Source organism: Micropterus dolomieu, linkage group LG08 (assembly GCF_021292245.1).
Source record: "Micropterus dolomieu isolate WLL.071019.BEF.003 ecotype Adirondacks linkage group LG08, ASM2129224v1, whole genome shotgun sequence".
NCBI lineage: Eukaryota > Metazoa > Chordata > Actinopteri > Centrarchiformes > Centrarchidae > Micropterus > Micropterus dolomieu.
The window spans coordinates 21,860,563-21,867,847 of record NC_060157.1 but is presented as its reverse complement, the minus strand read 5'-3'; the positions used below and the strand labels follow the sequence as shown (position 1 = coordinate 21,867,847).

Sequence of the window (7,285 nt, the reverse complement as noted above, 5' to 3'; positions counted from 1 at the left end):
ATAACATCACAGCCAATTGACTGATTTTAGCTATAAAGAACCCCAGTTCTGATATTTAAAAAAATCTAACATCTAGGACATTTTTGCATAATATCACCCCACATGAATCCACAGGTTAAGAGAGCCAATATGGTTACAATACACGTAAATATTCTCCACCATCCACCTGCTACACAGCTGATGACCTAAATTGTGTGTGGTTTATTGTCTGTTTAGCTTGTTAAAAAGCTTTAGCTGTTAAGGCTTTACCTTACAGTTGTTGTTGTTGTTGAAAATAATATGTGTAACTAAACATGGATATTACAATTTTAAGTAACAATGGTTTAGGTAAAGTAACCTTTTCTCTGTATGAAAGAGCTCCAACAGTAATCTGTTGCCATCTTGTGGCAAAAGAAAACAATTTTCAAACACATTGTAAAGATTTAACATTTAACACTTAAGTGCAAAAGTGTCATTGATTTTCATCATTTTATGATGAAACACACATTACTGAGGACTATCCTATGTAGAATAAATAAGTTTTACCTGTCTTGCAAAACTCCATTGGTATCAGCCCAGCAGGGAAGTGTTCCTTCATGAAATTCCTCTCAGTGTAACCTGGAAATACATAAAGCCAAATGATGACCTTTATTATGAAGCTCATGTTATCTATCACAGTTTTATGATAAATAATATGCATTTTGTGTTTACTGTAAGTAAAGCAAGCTTCTGCTGTAAGTCACTAACCAACAAAAAATCTGCCCAAAGCCTTAATTCTCATCACGCCAACAAACTATTTACCCAGAATTCTCTAAATAACAAAACTTAGAAACACACAAGAAAACACAAGAAAATATAGTAATTAAATAGCCATTACAAATAACACTTGATGTGTCACATTAGATTACATGATGTTTTTCATGTAAATCATCTGTACACTGTGCAGGTCCATTATAACCCATTGGTTACTTTAATCATTGCTCAACTTCTCAGCGTAGTTTGTATGTATAATTCTCTTATCTCATGATTTAAAAACATCATTTTTAAATGTTTAAAAGCACCTGCATATTGTGCATATTGTTGGCCTTCTTGGAGCTGTTAATTGTGTTTCTTGCTTTAATCATATCAAAGTCCTGATTTACAGACCTTTAATAGCTGGCAAAAACTAAAACTTAACAATTAACAACAGTTCAGGAGGCCCATGAAAGCTTTGCTGGCAAATGTATTAATAATGTGACCGACATATTTCTTTTACTGTTGATCTTGCCCAAAAGCATTAAGCCACTTGGTTAAGTTACAACTTCTATTCTATTAAAGCAGAGTTTGTGAGCAAAATGTTAACGACCAAGGTGAAAGCTTGTGATCTCAAGTAAAAAAACAAAGGACATCATCTGAAAACATCTAAGGTATGGCGGAGGAGAAACTAAAGATAAGGTTGCTGATTTAACTGCTGACATGTTTTCCTGTGCTGCTAATGATAATTAACATGCAAATGAGCACTGGGCGCAAAATAGGGGCACAGTGGCTCTCTGTTAATAATTACTGTGGAACATCATGGTTATAAATGAGATCTTTCCAGGTACAGACAGGACAGTAATTGGGGTTGTGACTAAAGAACCTGTAACATAGGAAAATAGTATTGAAAACTGGGTATAATAATGGTTTCTGTTCATTTTATGTGTGCCTGTTCCCAGGGGAAGGTGGTGGTGGGTAAAGGAAATTAACATAATTAAAAATGTTTTTGGTCTCTGGTCTTCCTTGGCTTTTTAGTCACCAGTATTCAACTGTCTGCTCTTCTATTTTACGAACAAGAAACTGCCAAGAGTTCTAGTTCATAACAGAAGGCCTATTTGTTTGTTTAAATCAACAAACAGAAAACAAAAACATATGTTTGTTTGTTTTCTTTTCTGTTTATCTGTTTTTGTTTTAAACCAGAAAAAACAAAAAACGACTTGTTTTTTTGGTTTTTCCGATTTAGTTTTGAAACAAAATAATGAAAGAACAAACCATACACGGATTTGGTATAAAACCAATTACCTTATGGTGGACTAGACAGAAGTTTTTAAAGACACAGAAAAGTTGAGTATGAGTTTACTTTAGCTCACTACAATACTCACTCCAGGGAAGAGGTTGTTTGTTCTTCTAGGAAACCTCTGAATCAAGGATGAGCTCTTTAACAGCCTCTTCCCTAACCTCATTACATCATTTAAAGCTGCTTGAATACACAAAGTACAGATGGGTGACAAATTAAAGGAGAACCCAACATTAAGTGTCTTAATATGGAGTCAGGTCAACACGAGCCTGCACAACAGGTCCAGAGCTGTGGCACTGTATTGGAGGGAAGAACACCATGTTTCTCCACTGTTGAGGTGTTTCCCTTTAATTTGTCCCCATCTATAGCACATGGAAATGCTAATCTATTTCCACCGGTCCTACACTTCACACGTCAAAAGGTGATTAAGCAGTTTTGCATGACAATTAGAAAAGAGATGCAAGTTTTCATTTGAAACAGATTCAAATGCATTCCACCTGCAAATTTATATTTTGATATTCCCCATGTTTTTACGTTTTCAGTTTTATCCTCTATTAACTGTGTCCTCTTATTACTGTGGTGAGATCATGCACAAGCTGCATATGGCCTGTAGCTGCTCCTAATCACAATTTAGGTATGGATACAGAAAAGAATTCATTTATTTTACTTACAGTATTAAAGAAGTTTTGGGACCTCATCTTGTCTGATGCTGCACCAGGTGCACGCTGGCTCTACAAAGCAGCTTTAAATGCACCAAAATACTATATTTAATCAGACCAGGTGTGAAAAATTGGAAATAAGGAAATCCACTTCTATTGTTAGATTGTCAACAAAACCATCGACTTATCAAATTGCTTCTAATATTTCTAATAGCTTTGACTATATCTGGACATCTTAGGTCTGTTAAAATGGACTCAAGTTGGTATAAATGTTGCAAAAACATGGGCAAAAGCAGATAAAAAGTGAAAGCCACTATAGTATTTTTGAGTGAGCAGGCTTACAGCTGAGATCCCACTTCAATGGTGGCTTGTGCACTTCTGCCTACTTTTTAAGATTAGTACTGCAATAGAGGCTACAGTTTCAGGACCGCATTTCATGGACCCTAGTTTTTCACAACATCGCCACCTGGTGAATTGGATGACTGCATTTTTAAGTTTCATATTCCACCCAAATACTACTTTCTGCCCAAGTACTTTCTGTCTAGCAATTTAATTTTGTTTGCAAAAAGATGCATGTTGGACAATTTTTGTAATTGGCATTTTTAGCTCATTATCAGGTAAAGTACAGATGGAATCACACGTTGCAGCCTTTGCAGTCACTAGATCTCAACCAGGCATTTGAAGGATTGGAGAGAGGCAAGACACAAGACTCTGGGGGATTTATTTCCATTTGATACAAAAAAACAACAAGCAACAATAAATTAAATTAAAAAGATTTAACAAGGAACAAGGACAAGCCTCAGGTTAAAAAGGGACGTTTAAACAGGGACGATGTATCATTATCCCTCCTTGACTGTCTTAAACCACACCGGTGAGTGGTACATCCTAAAACATAATAGAATTTAGGGCTGGACAATAAAACAATAACAATAATTATCGCTTATAATAATTATCAATATAATAATTTTTTGATTTTATTCACTTGAATCATACACAAATTAGGACTTAATAATATTATTATTTAGATTGTTTATTTTGTTGAGGAAAATGGACTGAAAAAAGCTTTTACTTTTTTACTCATGCATATTTTATGCATAAAGATTTTAGAATTGTTTTGAATGTTAGATTTGTGAAGTGATCCACTGTTTGGCATCAAGTGTTTAAAATACAATTAACCAACAGGTTTCTTCAACTTCACTCAGGAGCAAAAATCAACCTTTAAACTCAAATGAAATAACAATTTGATACTTAGTGTGATAATTATCTATATAGAAAGATATGAAACTTTTTATCGTGATAACATTTTTGGCAATATCGTCCAGCCCTAACAGTATTTTATGATCTATTATATATGTGTAAATTATGAATACCCAAAATCTGAATCAAGTATCTCGTCACCACAAACAAATTCATAGAGGGACTTTGTTTGATTCATTGCTCAAATGGAACTGATCATAACATTCAGGATGCTTTTAATGCATCGACTCACTGTATCTCCATCTGGATTTCCAGAGAGAATATTTACAAACTTTACCTTCTTGAAGAACTGCTCAGTTGAAATGGCTAGTTGAGCTACAGGACGGGCAGTGGAAGTCCTTGTAGCATGTAGTGCATCTTATCAATTCTGGCAAAGATCTCTTGTTCTTGGATTGTTATATGCATCTTGAAAAAGAAAGCCTAATTGGTCAAATTGAACATTTTCAGATCATCCCACAGACAAAAGAGGCCCAAGCCTTGTACTGGACCAAAAGACATTTTGAATCTTCTGTCCTGAATTGAACTTAGTACGTATTTCTGTTAAATCCCTGTATATAGGCTATTTAGTACATGATGATAATCATTTTGAGGTTGGGACTGACAAAAAAAGCATTGTGAAGGTGTCACTTTGGGCTTTGGGCAATCATGACAACATTTCTCACTATTTTCAAAATGTTTACATTCAATTAATGAAGAAATAATCAGCAGCAGCATTAATCCATAATGAAAAAAGGCATTAATTGCAGTGTGATACCAAGAAGTTCAACCTCAACCAACTACAACAGTAAAATCCTGCATTTACATTAATGCATAAGTAATAATAATCTAATGATATAAAATAGTATAGCCTAACATTCACAGTGGACATTTTCCTTCCAGCTTTGAGTACTTTTAATACTTTCAGTACATTTTCCTGATTAAACCGTTTTCAATGCAGTGCCTTTACTCCTAACAGAGTATTTCTACAGTAAGGCATTAGTACTTTTACTTAAGTAAAAAATCTATACTTCATTCCCCACTGGTGCCTTCAGGACTATCATAGGTGGCTACTCACACTTCGGTCAGCTAACGTGAACGTTGCTGTCCAATTTATATTTAAAACTTGTTTCACATTCACTACTCACACACTGTCCATGTAACAATGCGGTCCATTGTTGTGAAATTTGGTAGGTGATGCTGGGGTCCTAGAATCACGGTCCTGAAACTGCAGCCTCTTCAGAGTTTAAATCTCATGAAAGACAATTTTGTTGTAATGTTAGGTAAATATACAGATAAAGTCGCACATTTCCAAAATTACCTTAACTTATTGCCTTAAGCCAGCACAGTATTTTTTCCACATTAGAGCGTTGTAACATTACATCTATACGAGAAACTGAGACATGACACGGGGTTTCTGTCCATTATTTTACAAGCTAACTTATCTACTATAATTCTGAGTGAACTTTGAATGCACCTTAACAAAGGTGCATTCAAAGTTCCAACATGTATGCTTGCTCTGAGTGGTGCGGAAGAGGATTAGGGCCACGTGTGAATTTTTTTTTTTAATTCTGAGATTAAAGTCAGAATTCTGCGATTAAAGTGACTTTAATCGCAGAATTCTGACTTTAATCTCAGAATTCTGACTTTAATCTCAGAATTAAAAAAAAAAATTCACACGTGGCCCTAATCCTCTTCCGCAGATTGGCTATTCGAAAGAAGCTAAGTTATTACAGAAAATTGGTGATAATGAAATTGAGATTAAATAAACAAACCAACCGGAGGGCAGGGGAACTTCTCAAACATAGTTTAGGAGATGTCGCCTCGAGGACGGGTGTGGGTGTGGGCCTGCAGCCAACTTTGCATAATCCAAGATGGCGACAAACTTCTTCCTCGCTAACCACCTGAAAGAAGAGCTTTCCTTGGACCACCGGCAGGCTGTGCAGCAAGTTTGGTATAGTGGACATAGTCGAAATTGCAGGTCGTGTAGTTCCACAAACTTGTCATTTGAAATGTTAAAAAATTGAAATAAGTAACACATAAACACCATAACTGGCGTTATAGTGAGTTGATCTCGCTTTTTGCTTTGTTTGCTTACTTGCTTTCTGTTAATACATAGACAAACACACATGTCACAATGTCACAATAGCCTCAAGCAAATGTAACATACAAACAGCACAAGTTAAACATGAACTAAAGGCGCGCCAACGGCGTGCCATATACAAAAAAGGAAAAGGACTTTCACTTTCCTCTTCTTTAGTAGGCGGTTTGGCCCAGTTTCTGATATGTCTGCTGTCCCCCAAATGGATTTTTTAGTGGTGCTCCCATCATTAAAAAACACATTTGAAAACATTTGACAGCAACATTCCTTTTCAGAAACAATTTTTCCAGTTACAGTTTCAGTTACAATTTTCAACACTGCCACAGTGAACAGTTTTCAAAGGAACAACATAAGAAATACCCAGCTTGTTGACAGTGATGTCTCTGAATTATCCAGAATGACCAGGACATACCACAATTGTATCTGGGAAGAATTTTTGTCTCTCAATTCACCTCTATTGTAAAGAGATGCGGGCAGAAATCTCAGAAGGAGTTATATTTGTACACATAAAATCTTAAATGTCTTATGGCAGTTTGGCTGACAGGTAAGAGAAAAAATAGGTGTTTTGATATGCCACATTCCTTGAATGGTCATACAGTTATGTTGAAAGGAGCTATGATATAGGTGATATTGCAAAATCTTGGCACATTTATATGGTTGCATGGTATATATTGTCATATTACCCAACTTGTGTATTACTGATTTCTGTGTTACATGTTGCCATGCTAGGTTTATGACCATCAACAGTGTTGTCTGACCTTAATGTCAAATCTTCTCAAATCAGGGAAGCCACCAATGGAGTGTGACAGCCCGGATTTTGTACCTTCTATTTTTAACCAGAGGACCACACAGGGAACTGCAAGGTTGGTGCTCTGTCAGTTGGCATTTAATCAGTGATCACATTCTTCTTAGCCACAACTTTTTTCATGTTTGGTTGATGTATTCTACTTTGATATTGTGCAGTGTTATCTCTTACTGAATAGAGTGTCATTTTTCCTTCACCACAGGGAGTGAACCAGGAAGAGAAAGTGTTCTGGAGCCACTGTTCCACCTGAAGCCATTTAGACCACATTGTCGAATTTTTCTATGAGTTGGTATGCTGCAATGTTAGGACAAAGATATCATATTTATGTTAATTTATATGACTTTTCAGATTGTAAAAACTCATGGCTTGTATTCATTTTGAGACCTTGTGACTTGGTGCCGCGAAAACAGATGGCTGCGCTCATCCTGCAATACAACCAGCTATTTATGCAGCACTGAGATCAAACTTTGGGTTTA

General features: G+C 35.9%; 1 long non-coding RNA gene across 1 annotated transcript; it reads right to left on the bottom strand.

Annotated features, from left to right (window-relative positions):
* Positions 1–415: 415 nt before the first annotated feature.
* On the bottom strand, positions 416–5,396 carry LOC123974973. The gene is made up of 3 exons (XR_006825975.1): positions 5,052–5,396; positions 4,205–4,332; positions 416–597 (listed from the first exon to the last, which is right to left on the bottom strand). It is a non-coding gene; the product is annotated as an uncharacterized LOC123974973 (long non-coding RNA).
* Between the last annotated feature and the right edge of the window lie 1,889 nt (positions 5,397–7,285).